Source organism: Pongo pygmaeus, chromosome 7 (genome assembly GCF_028885625.2).
Source record: "Pongo pygmaeus isolate AG05252 chromosome 7, NHGRI_mPonPyg2-v2.0_pri, whole genome shotgun sequence".
Taxonomy (NCBI): Eukaryota; Metazoa; Chordata; class Mammalia; order Primates; family Hominidae; genus Pongo; species Pongo pygmaeus.
The window spans coordinates 114,545,065-114,563,218 of NC_072380.2; the positions used below are offsets into that span (position 1 = coordinate 114,545,065).

The window sequence follows — 18,154 nt, forward strand, 5'->3', positions numbered from 1 at the left end:
GGCAGAAAGTCTCACCCTAGATCTTCACTTAACTTGGGGTATCTCAACCTCAACACCATTAATATTTGGGGCCAGGTAATTGTTTGTTGTGGGGATGTCCTGTGCATTGTAAAATATTTAGCAGAACTCTGCCATCTACCCACTAGATGCCACTAGGAAACTGCCACCCAATTGTGAAACAACAAAAAATGTCTCCAAACATTGCCAAGTGTCTTATTTGTCCCACATGTGGGAGTTCCCAGTCACCCTCTCTAGACAGTAAACTCCTATCTATGCAGAATAAACAGTACTTCCCTAGCATGATGACAGAAGAGAGGGGATCTTTTTTAAACAGATCTTCCTATCAACCCTACCTTTAGAAGTATCTAGTGCTGGCTAGGCATGGTGGCTCCTGCCTGTAATCCCAGCACTTTGGGATGCCAAGGCAGGTAGATCACCTGAGGTCAGGAGTTCAAGACCAGCCTGGCCACCATGGTGAAACCCAGTCTCTACTAAAAATAAAAAAAAATTAGCTGGGCATGGTGGCAGGTGCCTGTAATCCCAGCTATTCAGGAGGCTGAGGCAGGGAGAATTGCTTGAACCCAGGAGGTTGCAGTGAGCTGAGATCGCACCACTGTGCACTCCGGCCTGGGTGACAGCAAGACTCTGTCTTAAAAAAAAAAAGTATCTAGTGACACCAATGTTAGAGCCTGTCTGGAATTATGTGGCAAAAATCAGCTTGCTTATAATTGGCTTTAGGCTTTTAACCAAGCAGAAAAAGCTAAAACTCAAGTCAATTACCATTTATCCAACTGCCTTCCATATTTCGAAGTTTTGTTGACTCTCATATATGGTCATCTGATTTCCTATTTTCTTTGTCCTTATGAATTTATGCTGCTTAATCTTTTTTCCTGACATTTTTGTAGTGTTAAGGATGGGAAAGAGTCAACAGTAAACACTGCATTTGGGTACCATGTTTAAAACATGTTTAAATTTGGACACCTACAATTTCTCAATTATTTCTCAAATTCTAAATTTGAGAAATTAAAAAAGCTAACAATTCTCATACAGGCAAGGAAAACATCACTTGAGCATTGCTCATCTGAGTGCACAAGACTGTACAGGTCTTTTGTGCACATTTTATCCAAATACCACAGTGTATGATTGGAAAAATATATGGAATTACAAATATTGCACTAAGACTAAACCAGAACAAAAATATCACAATCCAGGTCTGGTGATGTTGGGGTTATTTTGAGATTAAACAAACCTGTAGAACAGAGCCCTCTTATTCCCAATGAATCTAATGTAACCACTCTTTTTCCATATTAAAGATGAAATTTTATATCTCAGAAAGACACATCTATACCATCATTAGCTCCCAAAGTCAAGTGGCTCCAAGAATCTGTCCACCTAAATCCAGCCACTTCTCTCCATACCCATAATTACCCTCCTCTTGAATCAAGTCACTATCATCTCTTGCCTGGACTCCTGTCTAGTCTGCCACTATTCAGTCCAGTCCAATCCATCCTCTATAAGTGTAATTTTTTCAAAGAGCAAATACAATCATTTCACATGCTCCCACACCTCAACCCTGTCAGAGGTGTTTGAACCAGAGCAAATCCTTCTCGAATAGGGGCTTGGTATAAGGAGGCTGAGACCTACTGTGCTGCATTCCCAGACTGTTAAAGCATTCAAAGTCACAGGATGAGATAGGAGCTCAGCACAAGATACAGGTCATAAATATATTGCTGATAAAACAGGTTGCAGTAAAGAAAAGCCAGCCAAAACCCACCAAAACCAAGATGGCAATGAGAGTGACTTGGTCATCCTCACTGCTACATTCCCACCAGTGCCATGACAGTTTACAAATGCCATGGCAACATCAGGAACTGACCCTATATTGTCTACAAAGGGGGAGATAAGAATAATCCACCCCTTGCTTAGCATATAATCAATAAATAACCATAAAAATGGGCAACCAGCAGCCCTCAGCGCTGCTCTGCCTATGGAGTAGCCATTCTTCATTTCTTTACTTTCCTAATAAACTTGCTTTCATTTTACTCTATGGACTCACCCTGAATTCTTTCTTGTGTGAGATCCAAGAACCCTCTCTCAGGATCTGGATTGGGACCCTTTCCAGTAACATCTTTCTGGCAAACCATGGAAGGGACTATAGTGAGGAAACCCCCCAACCCAAAGGCTAATTTTGGGTAAGCAGTGGGGTCTGGTAACATCTTTCTGGCAAACCATGAAAGAGATGATACTAAAGAACCCTGCACCCTCAACCCAAAGGAAATAGACTGCAGCACTGATTGGCCAACTTTGGGTAAGTGGTAGGGCACCCAGGTAAAGGATGGGATTGGGTTAGAGACCCAACTTAGGGGAGTTAGAGTCTCTCCTAAGACAGAGTGGGTTAAAGGCCCCTCTTAATAAAAGGCAAGGACGCTTGACCAAACTTGGGTTTGAGGCCCAACTTAAGAAGGTTAGAATCCTTCTTAAGATTTAGAGGGTCAGTAAAGTCGCTTTCGACTAAGACTGGGTTTGGCACTATGGGATGTTAACTGCTATTCCCTTTGGATTAATCTGCCTTGCAGTCTTTGCTGACAGCTGTGGGTGACAAAATTAGGGATGTACAGGACCATGGGACATGAGGAGTTTTTTCCTTCCCAAAAGAGGAAACTTGAGAGCTGATGGGACTGCTGGAAAAGATCCCTTCACGACTGACAAGCAGCGGCCTGAACTTTTGAGCAATGGGTGGGTCTTTCTCTGGCCTCCCTGAGCTCTTCACCTTCCCTACCCTGCCTTAAGCAATGCTTTCCTCTCTCTCTCTCTGCAAACTGGTTAAATGAATGGTAAAAAATACTGTTTATCTCCTCTGTAAAGTTTTGATTAATGGGAAAAAAAGGATTTGTGAGGCTAATCTTAAGCTGTAGCAAATCTTTTGCGCTTTGTGCTATGAATTTGTCTTTCTGTATCTTTCTGTCATAGAGAGGGTTACCTTAGGATAGAACATGGGCTCAGAACCCCATAAGCCCTGCCGTTCAAGATGGCCCAGGAAACTGGTCAGTCATGTCCTTGGGAGCTTGACCTTGTAACCATGTGGCCATGCTTTCTCTTTTCACAATGATGGCCCGGTTTCAGGGTTCAATTCCTGGCGTAGGGAGTGAGTTCTTCCTGATTTAATATCTGCATGACCTTTACCATTTTTTATTCTCTTCCCCTCCACAAACTGTCTTGAATTTCCTTTCTCAGAGTACCTGTGAGGTTACTTTAGTAAAGTTTAAAAGCCAGAAATATTTGCCATTTGGCCAGGCTAAAGATGAATAATAAAAAATTCAAAAGGATGTTTTTAAAGAATGCTATGGTTAAAAGTCAGCTTAATTAAAAGTGGGTATTCAAGTTGTAACAGCCTGGAGTTCCTTGGAAAAAACACAGGAGGTGCCACAGATCCTGTTTTCGGGAAGAAAGAAAAAAAAAATAATAACAACCTCTGTTTTCCTCATGAAACCCTAGAAATTAAAAGTAGATAGATCTCCAGGAATTAAAAATATATAGATCTCTTTCAAAATCTAAGGCTTTGTTCTGTTTTGCATTTCATTATCTGATGTTTTTGACTAAAACGAAAACAAAAACAAAAAACCTCTGTTTTCCTCATGGAACCCCAGGAATTGAAAATAGTTAGATCTCCAGGAATTAAAAATAGATAGATCTCTCTCAAAATCTAAGGCTTTGTTCTGTTTTGCATTGCATTATCTGACATTTTTGACTTTGGGGAGCATCAGAAATTACTTCAAATTATGAGACAGCTCTGGTGTGTAATAACTAGGTCGGAAATGTCCTTTTGGGGATGGGCTGATTCCCTCTTTTTAGGATCCAGAATCTGATATAAAACTGGGACCCTTAATTTTGGGGGATCTATTTTGCCTTCCAACTGTGTTTGCCTATTAGGCCATAAAAACTACATGCTTTCCTGGCCCTGGGGTCCACCCTGAAGCCAGTAATTCAATTAAGAAATGGGCAAATAGGCCGGGTGCAGTGGCTCACGCCTGTAATCCCAGCACTTTGGGAGGCCAAGGCGGGTGGATCACAAGGTCAGGAAATCGAGACCATCCTGGTTAACATGGTGAAACCCCATCTCTACTAAAAACACAAAAAATTAGCCAGGCATGGTGGCGGGCACCTGTAAGCTTAGCTACTCGGGAGTCTGAGGCAGGAGAATGGCATGAACCCGGGAGGCGGAGCTTGCAGTGAGCCGAGATTACGCCACTGCACTCCAGCCTGGGCAACAGAGCGAGACTTAGTCTCAAAAAAAAAAAAAAAAAAGAAAAAAAGAAAAGAAACTGGCAAATGAAAACTATTACAACTACTAGATCTTCTTCTGTCTGTCTGTATATTTCTATATGTTGTGTGTGTGGTGTTTATATATGAAAGAGCTTTAATTGGCTTAAGAATAATAAGAACTTAAATATTTTAAAAGAAAAGTGAAAAGCTTAATGCCTTTTAGTTCCCATGACTTTAGTAATCTTTGGAAAATAAAAACAGTTTTACATGGAAGGTGTGTAAAGAAAGTGAAAGGTGTTTTTGGTAAAAAATTATAAAAAGTAATGGGAATGTGGATTTCTGGCCTAAACTAAAGGATTAAAGGGTTGTTTTAAGTTAGATAGGATAAAGCTGAATGTTTAAACAAGATGTAGAAGGTTTGTGAAAAATCAATCTCATAAAAGAAATTCTGTGTGTGAACAAATTGGCTAAAGTTAAAGGGGTATTCAGTTTTTCTGTAAATTAAACATTGGAATAAAAGCACAACAGGTTTTTCTTAAAGCCCTAATCTAATCTGCTCTTTAACAAAAACTTGTAGAGGGTTATAAAAGGTTTATAAGAATCTTATGGTCAAACTGATTAAAATTGGATAGATTTGTCTATAAGGTTTTATTAAAAATTGGGGTTGACATTAACAGTACACTAATATAAAGGTGAAAATTGGCTTATTTGGTGCAAAAATCATATAGAAAGCATTGTCAAATATGAAATAGTGTTTGGCTTTCTTTAGGTTGTATTTGCATAAATGTGTTATTGGTATGTGTTCCAAAATTATGAGAAACTCCTATAATTCTGATATGACTTAGTGTATGTTATCAATAGTTATAATTGTTATGTGAAATTGTTATATACCACAGAAGTAACCAAATTTCCTTATTAACTGTGGCTTTGATAATGGCTGTCCTAAAACTTTTTGCCATCCACAAATGATTATTGTCTTGTGTTGATCCTCTTCAAAAGGTGGTTTATAATCAGCTACAGGACTTTGACAGACATTCTTAAATGCAAGTTTCTGATAACTTTGGAGACTGTGAGATTAGAATAGAGGGAAAACTTTCAAGACTCTCATGGAGAGCTCAAATGTTCATGACAGAACAGGAGTTCTGTTCAAGCAGAACAGGAGTTAACTGCATGGACTGAACCAACAAAAAACTGAAGTAATCTTTTTTTACTTTTTTGCTTAAAATGTTGCTGAAACTTTTTGTTTTCCAGAGCCAAAAAACTTTTCTTTTGAGCTATTTATAGCTTTTAACAACTGAGTAAAGTATACTTCTGTGAACAAAATTTGGAGCATTATTTGTTTCTCTCTACCCAATTTCTCCAGAATTTGGAAACTAGTTGTGAGTATTCTTAACCTATGGCAATACAGTTATTTGCATAAGTACAATAAGAATCTTTTTTCTTTTGTAATAAGACGCAATTGGAGAAACTGGTTATTTTACCAAGGCGTTGTCTGGAATGGTGTGCTTTCCTTTAAGGAATCAAACTTGACTTGAGCCAACCTAGAGCCATTAGAAGCCCCTTGGGAAAACTGGTCTCATACCTTGTCTACAAACCGTGTACAGGGTTCCTGACCTGTGGTAAGTAAAGAATGTCACTTTCTAACAGGCCCAGGAGCCCCAATTTATCTTGGGACCTCAAAAGGAGAGGAGTTTACCAAACTCATAGGTATTTGAAGGTACAAACCCACAGCTGGGCTTGGCTTTAAAATAAAAAAAGTCTTATCTGAGATTCTGTCTATGGAACAGAGTTCCATCGAAGCCAATTTAAACAGCTTATGTGAAAAATAATTATTCTTACTGCACTTTATACAAGTAATCATGCCAAGTATAATAAAGCAAATCAGTCTTACCAGGATTTGTTTTTAGTAAAAATGGGAAACTGGAGAGAAAAAAAAAAGAAAAATTATGTTTCAAGAACTATAGTACACCTGTTACTAGATTTTAGTCTTTGTTTTTGAGTTTGTTTCTGCAATTTAGGCTAACCTTGCTTATTGCTGTGAACCAACCAGTGATCTCTGACTGCTGCTCAGAAAAAACAAGAGGGATGGGTAATGTAAAAATCTGAATCAATATTCTAATTCTGGGCACATTGTAATCATCTAGCAACCCCATATCAGCATGGTTTCAACAGTTGGCCAGTTCATGGAAAGCCTTCTTATTTAATTTACTTGGGATAATTTTACTTATTTTGCCTTACTGTTGTAGAATATAGTGCTGTTGTACTCTGTGTAGCAATGCAGGATAAGCTTACTAAACGTTTTCTTAAATCGAACAATTATTAATCTTCCAGATAACACCTTTTGTCGAAACTTGGAGTTATGAATGGCCCTCACCATACTGATGCTTTCTGACTGAGCTCCTCTCTACCCTGAACACAAGAGACCCTAATAGTTAGGCAGGAATATCATCGCCCCTATTCAGCCTGAAGAAGTTACAGAAGATGAATCTTTGTCCCTTTACAACTCTCAGGATTAAGGGTTCTCTTATAAAAGGGAGGGGGAAAATGTCAGAGGTATTGGTACCAGAGCAAATTCATCTTGAATAGGGGCTGGGTAAAATGAGGCTGAGACCTACTGGGCTGCAATCCCAGATTGTTAAAGCATTTTAAGTCACAGGATGAGATAGGAGGTCAGCACAAGATACAGGTCATAAAAACATTGCTGATAAAATGGATTGCAGTAAAAAAGCTGGCCAAAACCAAGATGGTGATGAGAGTGACCTGGTCGTCCTCACTGCTACCCTCCAACCAGTGCCATGACAGTTTACAAATGCCATGGCAACATCAGGAACTTACTCTGTGTGGTCTACAAAGGGGAGGCATGAATGATCCACCCTTTATTTAGCATATAATCAAGAAATAACCATAAAAAATGTGCAGCCAGCAGCCCTCGATGCTGCTCTGCCTATGGAGTAGCCATTCTTTATTCCTTTACTTTCCTAATAAACTTGTTTTTCACTTTACTCCGTGGACTCGCCCTGAATTCTTTCTTGTGTGAGATCTAAGAACCCTCTCTTGCGGTCTGGATTGGGACTCCTTTCTGGTAACACCCCCACCTTAAAACTCAGTGGCTTCCCACTGCTCTTGGAAGGAAGACTGAAGTCCTTAATATGCCTATCATATCCCCATATGTCTGGTCCCTGCCTCATTTCATAATGTGCTTCCTCTTGCTCCCTATGCTCCAGTCACAGCAACAGCCTTTTTCCATGCTCCTCCCACATTGACCTTCCCTTTGTACTATTCCTTCTTCCTGGAATGCCGGGAATTACTGGAATGCTATTTACCCACACATCTCCTTCAACTAGTTATTTCCTACCTATCCATCAAATCCCAACTCATCCGTGGAGTCAGCAGCCTTCCTTAGCTCTACAATTAAGACAGTTCCATTTTTCGCACCTCTCACATCATTCCTGGTTATCACAATAGGAATTTTTTATGTCTTCACGTGCTTCTTTGACTTATGCACCTCTACTCCTCCACTGGACTATAACTATATCAGAGCAGGGACTATGTCTCCCTCATTGCTCTAACTGTAGAGCTTTGTACATTGCCAGATATTTAGTAGGCACACAAAAGTCACTATTTACACCTGTAGATCCAGCTTCTCAGGAGGCTGAGGAGGGAGGATCACCTGAGCCCAGTGAGGTTGAGGCTGCAATGAGCTATGATCACACCACTGCACTCCAGCCAGAGCAACAGAGTGAGACCCTGTCTCCAAACAAAAAAAAAAAAGTCACCATTTGTTGTATAAATGAATGACTTCACTAAACGCTGATGAATTAAAGAACTATCCTAGGTGCTCTAGAAAGAACTACTCTTTTTGTTCTTTAAGAGTGACTGTTTTGGGGTGTGAATAGTAGTTTGATTAGACAGTAGGAAATGCTTTTCATCATGAAGGGGGTTATCAAATGCATTATGAGAACTGACTCAGAGATTGCTAGCTGCCAACATATCCCTTCTCTCCTATCTACATTATTGAGTAGCAAAGTGCCCAGCTAAAAATATTTACATTCCCTCAGTTTTCCTTAAAGGTAAGTATGGTTGGTAAGATTAAAAAACAAATAAAGCAAAAACAGAAGGTAGGCTTTGGGTAAAGATCCTCAAGAGGATTGACTCAGCTGGGAGGGATGGCCCTTTGCCTCTTTCTTCTTTTCTCCATCTTTCTACCTGGAACATTGGCTTGAGCTCCAAAAGCCATCTTGGACTATAAGCCTGTCTTAAGAACAAAAATATGCAGTAAAAATGGAACAGAAAACCACAAGTTTCCTGGGTCCCCAGTGACCAAAACATAGCCATACATTCCTTGGTCTTACTACCTGCCAGTATTTTTTCTAAGAGCAAATAAAACAAATCCTTGTGCTTTTGAGCCACTGAAGTCAGCTCTCTACCCTGAAGTCAAACACAATTCCTAACTGATGTGACAGTTAATGAAAAGAAACAAACTCTGCCCTTAAATACCTTAATACCCTACAAGTTCCTGAAGATGAGATAGATGAGCCCAGAGTGGCAAGAATTCATCAGGGTTAATCAATTACAATCACATCCCTAAGGCAATTATTTATAAATGAGCCAGGGTATTTTATTACCTATAAAGTATCCAGCGATTGACATTTCACTACCCCCTTCATGATGAAAGGCATTTCCTATTGTATATCCAAAATCATCAATCACACTCCAAAAGGATCACTCTTCAAATACAAAACTTAGATGATGTTCAGACTGGCTAATAACCTCAATATTAGCCAGAGAGCTTTTACTTCTAAATTCTATTAAGAATATTGCGAAATTTGCAACTTTATTTACATGAAATCAGCTCAATTTAAAAGGGAAGTAGGAAATAGCATTAAATGAGCACTTAGTCTGTACAAGGCACTGTACCAGATGCTTTGTATAAATCATCTTATGTGAACCTCCCAATAGCTCTGTAAGGTAGATACTGTACTCATTTTATAAATAAGGAAACTGAGGACCAGAAAAGGGAAGTGATCTACCTAAGGTCTCTCAAACAAGTACTAAGGCTGGGATTTAAACACATCTGCCTCCACATCCTGTACTATTTCCACTACTCCATTCTGCTTCAAAGCCAGCGACTGTTAGTATCTTGAGTGTGTGGCTGAGATCTCACTTAGTCCTATTAATGAGCAAATGCTCTTCTTCATAGGATTTACAGTAAGATATTCTTATGGGCTGAATTTTATCTTCCAAAGTCCTAACCCCTAGTACCTGTAAATGTGATCTTATTTGGAAAGAAAGTCCTGATAGATGTAATCAATTAAGACGGGTTCATACTGGATCAGGGAAGTCTCTCATTCAATGATTGGTGTCCTTATAAAAGGGAAATCTGGACCCAGACACACAGAGATAAGAATGTCATAGGAAGATGGAGACAGAGATTGGAGTGATGTGTCCACACGACAGGGAACACAAAGGATTGCTGGAAACCACCAGAAGCTAGGGAGATGCAAGAGAAGAGTCTCCCCTAGAGCCATTGGAGGGAACAGGGCCCAGCTGGCATCTTGATTGCAGGCTTCTAACCTCCAGAGAACTGTAAGGGAATACAATTCTGTTGTTTTATGCCACTCAATTTGTTCTAATTTGTTGCAGTAGCTCTGGAAAACTAACAGAGAAGTTAGCTTGGGCTTCGGCCTGCCTTGGCTTTAGCAATAATGTATGTTTTGTTGAGCATAAAGTGAGGCCCATGTCACATGATATGGGGGTGGTACTATGGTCAAATGGAGCTGGGAATGTGTCCAGTACTTCCTCCTGCCCCATCCAGGAAGACACTGAGAAGGGTGCGAGAGATAGAGGGTGGCAGATGGAGTGAGGGAGGCAGGACCACATGTGGTGGGTGGCTTGTGCTAAAGAACCGAGCTGGGCCAGTGAGATGTGAATAAAGAACACGTGTTCTGATGGTGAGGCAGGAGCCCTCATTACTTGATCTAAAGAACTGAACACCTCATTTTTTTCCAATTGCCCAAAATGAGGCCATAAAAGGTAAACCAACTTGGACCTGTGTTTTGATTTTGAGCATCTGTTAGGCTCAGACCAGCTAAAACCCATTGACTAGGGACTGGCCCCGATTTTATATTTTATACAATGCCAAGGACATTGTTAGTGGGTTCATTAAAAGGTTCAGTTAACTGACGCAAATGCTTAGAAGCATTGGGGAGATAATTACTCAACATGTACACCCTGAAATGTATGAAATTATTAATAATACATACCCAAGCCAAGACAGTATTCTTGTTAAAATGAAACTAAGTAGGAGATAATGGAAGTGAAAGGTATCTGAAGATGGTTTTTTCATTATTTGGCTTACCTCATGGTGGAAGCACCCATTTCAAAACAGTTTCTAAATGTATGTGTATAAACATTTCAAAGACAATAATTGTAACAATAGTTATAACATCCTGTTAGACTAGTCACCTTTCAACAAAGCCAGTAAGCTGAAATAAATAAATCTTGCCAAAGCTTCTCTCTTATCAAGGTGAACAACTCATTCCAGCTTACCTAGGAACATCCCAGGTTTAGCCCTAAAGGTCCTGCATCCCAGGAATCTCCCCAGCCTCTAATAATGAAGAGCATGGTCACGTGAGCAGGCACTAAAAGGCAGGAAACTGATCCAAAGATCCAAAAGGTAAATTCAAAGAAGAATCTTATAGGGTAAATACTGGTCCAAGGGATGAGGCTAAAACAAGACCAGCAGGCTGAAGAGCAAAGATCAGTTTTCAAGAGCACTCACACTGGCTTCTCATGACCACAGGGTTGGTTTCTTCTAAGGCCTCTCTCTTGACTGTAGGTGGCCTTCCTCTCCCTGTGTCTTCACGTTGTCTCCCCTGTGTGTATCTGTGTCCTAATCTCCTCTTCCGATAAGGACACCAGTATTGGATTAGGGTCCACCAGGATTGAGGCAGGAAAATAGGGTCTGGAGGCAGGGAACCTAAGACCATTTCATGCTGACTTCCTAGAACTGAATTGAAAGGAAAATCCTAACTTACCAGCCTAAGTAACAAAAGGACCAGAGACTACTCCCTTTGCAAACCCCCACCTTTTCTGCACAGCAGATGGGAAATTGAAAGTACCTCTGATTGGTTGATTTTTGTAACCAATCAGACATTTGCATAAGAGTGTGACCTTTGGAACTTCACTTCTGCCTCTGGTTGGTTGCTTTCTGCAACCAATTAGACTGATGGCGGGCCACCACTTCATTTACATGAGGTGAGCACCAAGTGGTCAATGGGAAACCCCTAGAGGGTATTTGGACCCAAGAAGATTCTGTATCCGGGCTCTTGAGCCCCTGTGCTGGGGTCCACTCCCACCCTGTAGAGTGTGCTTTTGTTTTCAATAAATCTCTGCTTTTGTCGCTTCATTCTTTCCCTGCTTTGTGCATTTTGTCCAATTATTTGTTCAAAACGCCAAGAACCTGGACACCCTCCACTGGTAACAAGATGACCTCATTTTACCTTAATTACCTCTTTAAAGACCCTATCTTCAAATATAGTCACATTCTGAGGTACTGGGGGCCTAAGACTTCAACACATGAATTTTACGGGGAAAGATACTAAACATAGTGGATGACTTCTGGGAAATACAATTACAGCCCTGAAAACATGAGCATCACCAGAAGTCATGTACGTTAGAGATTTAAGAAAACCACCAGTTACCGGATAGCTTACCTACATTTCATAGTATTCGCTTACCTAACTAAGTCCCACAGCCTAAACATTTTTAAAAAGTGAGACTAACAGTTAGGAACCACAGAGGAACTAGCACAGGAGAAAAAAAAAAATAGTGAAAGACAAAGAATCAGTGCATTCATGGCATCTAACATTCACACTGCACTTGATAGTCTGTGAGCATTTTCCACCTATTATTTCATGCATCTGTACAACAAGCCTGTGAGCCAGGGTCCTTACTCACAACCAAAGGCCCCCACACCCAGTTCCAACCACGCGGGTGCTTAAGTGCATGATGACCGTATTATTTCTTGCTTTTGGCTTTGTGCTGCGTGGCTTGCTCTGTGGCTCATCATAAGATATTTATTCCAGATCCCTTCCCGGTGAGACATGTAGATGCTGTTTCATCAGAAGTTGCGTGGGTCATGAAGGCCAAGGCCAGCAGTTCTGGATGCCTCCATGAAGCTGGATATTGCTTACTTGTTAGCATCCCTCTCTGGCAATCATCAATAACCTCTTTTCAAAAGTACCTCCTTATACAAGACTCTCATGAACTGATTTCATCATCTTTAGCACTGAAACCTTGGTCTTCCAGCTCTCTGCTCTGACAGCATCTGTCTGATAACCTGAGAAATCAGAGTTTCACCCCTGGAACTAAACAGGCCATTATTTCCTAATTTTAAATTATGACATGACAAGCCTTCACCCTATCTCTGTTTCTTATTTCCTTGAACTCTCCCACCCTCACCAGCAGCCAACACAAATCACAACGCAATGCAAACGCCAGGCCACAGCACACGCTGTGAATCGGACAGTTTCAGAAGACGCCATTCACACAATGTGCACGGCACTTCCTGCACAGCCATCTCTGTGCCCCTGCAAAGGGCATGTGGCATGAGGCAGTAAAATAAGTATAGTCTGTGTTTGGGTATGAAAGGTGGTGGGTGGGGCGTGAATACATCCAAGATATGCTTTAGGACTAAGTCAAAAGAGAACTGAGAGTGAGAAAGAAGATTGGGATGACCTCCAGTTCCCCATCCAGATCCCTGGAGACTGATCTTCATGTGCTAAATTAACTATGTCCCCTTACCCTCTGGCTTCTAGAAGGGCTGAGGTAATGGGAAGGACCGCAGAGGGTGGAGGGTGGGATGAGAGAGCAATTGGGGTATTTATCCTCCCCATTTCCTCCTCACCAGGCCCCAGTTTGACAATGGTGCATTCCTCTAACCCCAGGCTCAGCCCCTGCCAGTCTTCCCTCTCCAGCTAATCCTTTCTCAAGGAACTATTCCCCCTGGCCTCTTTTGGCCTGAGGATTCTAACAGCTTCCCAAGTTGCTGGCCCTGGGGGCTTCATCATCCCTCGCTGGTTTCCCTTAACCTTGCTGACCCCATAGAAATAATTCTTCAATTAAACTCTCTTCAATCACTCCTTATACATTCATTTAATCAGCAACCATAATTGAGCAACTTTGGCAGGCCTTGTGTCACTCACCCTAAAAGAAACAAGGATGAATAAAACTGGTCTTTCCCCTAAGAGAGTTTTGAAGCACCTTTTTTCTTGTTCGGACATCAGACCCTGCCCTCCCTATGAGGAGGGAGGGCACCAGACCCTGCCCTCCCAAACACTTGGAATTTAACCAGCCACTCCTCAGTTTCTTGTACCATGATGGCCACATGAACTAGGTTTGGCCAATTATGATACTCATCCCCTGCCACAGTGATTGGCTCAGGGATGAGCATGTAACCCAACACTGACTTCATCTCTCACTGGTAATTTTGTCAGAGCTACTATACAAGTTTTTTTCTTTTTTCTAAGCTTGTTAATTGTGAGGGTGTTGTGAACCTGGAGCTGTTGATGGCCATGCTGGCTTCCATATTGGAGAGAACCAACTGAGAATTCGGTCAACACAGATGAAAGCAGAGATGGGAGGTAGAAAGTGTGAGAAAGACAGGTTCCTAACATTCTTTGTATACCTTGATCCAAATGGATCTGAATTCCATCTCTGGAATGTTCAGTTATCCAAGCTATTTTGTCTAAGCAATTTGAGTTAGATATCTGTTTCTTGCAAACAAAACAGTCCTGAGTAGTAAAAATGGCCTCCTTTACTAATCCATGCTACACCAATAGTCCAAGGCACCAAAGACTTGTCAAGGGAAAGAATTCCTTCACACAGTCACTAACAGTATCTTTAGAGAATGGGGAGCAGGTGGAAAAGAACATTCCAAAGTACAACACACTTTAATGAGACAAGAATGTTAGATCTTAACTTCAGGGATTTCCCCTACATGTCTTGAAATGTAAATGTATTCATTTTAACATAAGTAAACAGGGAGAGCCAAGTCCTTATCAAGAAATAATATGCTCATATCAAGATACACAATTGATCCTTGAATCTTGACATCAAGATTTTGTTCCCATAATAATAAAGTTGAATTGCCATGTACTTCTGTCAGATAATGACATTTAGGTTGATGTTGTCATTAATAAAAAAAAAAAAATCAGAAATAGCAATCTCTCGGCCGGGCATGGTGGCTCATACCTGTAATCCCAGCATTTTCGGAGGCCAAGGTGGATAGATTGCCTGAGGTCAGGAGTTTGAGACTAGCCTGGCCAACATGGTGAAACCCCATCTCTACTAAAATTACCAAAAAAAACCCCTATCTCTACTAAAGTTACCAAAAAAATTACCAAAGCGGTGCATACTTGTAATCCCAGCTACTCAGGAAGCTGAGGCAGGAGAATCACTTGAACCCAGGAGACAGAGGTTGCAGTGAGCTGAGATCGCGCCACTGCACTCCAGCCTGGACAACAGAGCAAGACAGAGAAAGACTCTGTCTCAAAAAAAAAAAAAACAAGAAGAAGAAGAAAAAAAAAAGAAAAAAAAGAAAAGAAAAACAAAAACAAATAGCAGTCTCTGAAAACAAAGAGCAAAAACTGTATTTTGTCCTTTCCATTTAATACTCACTGAAAAAAATCACACTTTTCCTAGCTTAATGCAACGTGAAAATTTGGAAATAAAACCTAAATTATTTTCATATTCCTCACTTATCAACACTTAAAACAAAAGGCCTCTTTAGCATACATAGCACACAAACCAAGATGAACAAGTTTTGTTCCGATCAAGACAATCAAATATATTGCAAATTTCTTCCTCAAATAGGAGCTTTTCATAACTAAACTCAAGGAGGAATAAATCACAAAATGTTATATCCAGATTCTTTTATTAATGTGACATTAAATCTTGAAAATCCCACAGCAACTACTTTTAACAATTTTAAAGAATCCAAGTCATTTTCATGAGATGTCTTTTCCAATGTTTTTCAATGCTTCCTCAAAAGTTAATTATTTAAGCTGAAGTCCTGGAATGTTTAGGCTTTGGGGCACCAGTGAGAGAAACAAAAGCTGGAGTTACAAAAGCAGAGCTGGGAAATTGTTGAGAAAATCGTCAAGAAACATAAATGCTTGAGGGACTCAGAGAGTTTACACACATGTTCACAGCAGCATTATTCACATTAGCCAATAGGTGGAAGGAACCCAAACGTTCATCAACAGATGAGTGGATAAACAAAACGTGGTATATACATACAGTGAGACATTATTCAACCTTAAAGAGGAAGGAAATTCTGACACATGCTATAACATGGGTGAACCTTGAGGACATTATGGTAAGTGAAATAAGCCAGTCATAGAAGGACAAATATTGTATGATTTCATTTATATGAGGTGCCTAGAGTAGTCAAATTCATAGAGCAGAATGGTGGTCGCCAGGGGCTGTGGGGAGGAGGAAGTGGGGAGTTGTTGTTTGATGGTAAGTTACAGAGTTTGAGTTGGGGAAGATGAAGAAGTTCTGGAGATGGACGGTGGTGATGGTTGCACAATAATGTGAATGTACTTAATGCCACTGAACTGTACATTTAAAAATGGTTAAAATGGTAAATTTTATGTTATGTATATTTTATACAATGACCAGCAACAAAAACCCTCAAAAATGCTTAAACGAGCAGGCAGACATGTGGGCACGTGAAGCCAGTCAGGATGTGTGACAGACAGAAGGGTGAGGACCGGTGCGCACGCATCCTCTCTAAAGAGAACACGCATCACTCAGCTCTCCGATTGCTCTCAGGCAGGAACTGGACCCAGTATTATATGCGGATATTATGATTTTTCAGGAGAAGCCTGAAATCTGCATTTTTATAAAATATCCTCTTTTTTTTAAGTTAGCAACCAATTTTAAAAAGTCTTTAAAACACTGCAAGTCAAATAAAGGGTGTCTGCAGGCTTTTAGCTGACACCTGGTCTAGTGGTGAATTAACAGCCCTCTATATATGAAGGCTACCCTGGATCCAGGGCAGAAAGCCAAGTCCTAACAGTATTAGCTTGTGCGGGGAATTATTTCCAGATTGTGTTGCTGGCCTATGCATTCACAAAGGAAGGCCTAGGAATATATCGCAACCATAACCTTATTCTCGGAAGCTTTGAACAAGTGGAAATTGGGTGTTTTATGTGTGTGTTTTGTTTCTCTTTTGTGTGGCTAAAATGAGAGCCTTTGGAATTCTTGTATGTATAAGAACAGGCTGTTCATTTATTGACCAGTGTAATAGATTCCCACATTAGTTTCAGACTAGAAATGAATGCCCCTTTGAAGAAAGGGCAGAATAATAAAGATGTGAGCAGCATTTATCCAAATTACATGAAGGGCAACTTAGCAGTATTAACACCTCTCACTCTTACAAATGGGGCTGTGTGGGAGCCTGAATTTTAAAACAAAATCAATGTTTTAATTTTCTATCTTATGGAGTTGAAGCTGGGGATGGGAGAATGACTTATAAATAATAAAGCATCTTATAACAAACTAACATGAGTTGTAACTAAGTAAATGCAACTCTGAAACAGAACTCATAGCTCTTAAAACTCATCCTCTATTCTTCAAAATAATCAATTTTATTTGTAGTGTTTTTCTTATTATTGCTATACTGTAAATGAAGCAAATAATGTCTTTTGAGTAAGAATGTGATGTAATTCATTGATTGCTAGCAATAATATTCAATTCATTTTAACAAACGTATATTGAGCACCTTTTCAATGCTCAGAATTGTGATGGGCACAGTAGGTAATACAAAAAAAAATTGTGTCCATCCTCCTCTCACAATTAACGCTCCACCCAACAACACAGCTTACATTTCAAATAGGGCAACAAGGAAAGCAAACGTGAAGCAATTAGCGCAGAGACGAAGGCAGAAACTACCCTGTAGCTCCCCTTAAGTTCCACGGGGAGGAAACATTTCGTGCCCTAATATCCCTAACTGTAGCTGGGGTACCCTTGTTAAGGCACATGCGTCAGAGCTGGCAGGGACACCAGAGGACATGGAGCAGTCTTCTGCCTTCAGATTTGGTATTTATTGCACAGATGAGGTATCTGAGGCTCAGTTAAGGGATTTTTCCAAAGGCACCTAGCAAGTGGAAAAAGGGAGCAGAACCCGGAGCCCAGCTTCCCAGGCATGACTCCCCAGCCCCGCTGCACTGCCCATTGCCTCAGCAGCAGCGAGTGCTCTTCCTCCACTGCAGAAGCACTGCCTGAACTCCTCCTTCTGCACACCAGGCTCTGCCCAATCCCACCGGATGTCTGGGATGCAGTTCGTTGCATTTATGAAAGTTTAATGGCAAGATCAAGGGAGAGGAGAGAGAGAGAGGTGGGTGAGCTCTCGGTTTCCAGCTGGGCCTCACAATTCTTGTGCCCCTCAGGGGTCACTACAGGTCCAAGGCCTGGTCCTCAGCTCTGCACATGCAGGAATTTGATTTTATCAGTTCACTCGGGGGTGATGAGACCCTAGGGGACCAACTCATGCCAACTAAATGCTCGAGACACTGATTGATAAACCAGAAGGCCACTTTACTTGAGTATCCTGGGAAACATATTGTCAGGTGGATCCGGATATGCTTCTTTTGGGCTTTGAAGTCCTTTCGGGGAAACCAGATGAGTAAGGGGAGACTCTTTGGAAAATACAGACTCAGAGGAAAGGAACCTTGGTGGACTCAGCTCCACGCCAATCTCCCGGCTGTCCCTGTGCCTTCCCTCCCCTCTACTGTCGTTGCCAACGATTGCCACCTCTCTTCTCCCTAAACACACTCTACCCCTTTCTCTGCCTGTTCAAATCCTATTAATAGTTAACACCTAG

At 40.9% G+C, this 18,154-nt stretch overlaps 1 protein-coding gene across 7 annotated transcripts in view; it reads right to left on the reverse strand.

Moving 5' to 3' along the window:
* NCALD (neurocalcin delta) overlaps positions 1-18,154 on the reverse strand; it is a 454,184-nt gene that overhangs the window by 415,021 nt on the left and 21,009 nt on the right. The window contains exon 1 of one of the 7 annotated variants that reach the window (XM_054498376.2): positions 11,045-11,278. The exons of the other annotated variants lie outside the window; for them this stretch is intronic. The gene's annotated coding sequence lies outside the window, so the exon portion shown is untranslated. Of the gene's footprint in view, positions 1-11,044; positions 11,279-18,154 lie in introns of those variants that run through there. 7 annotated transcript variants of the gene reach the window in all.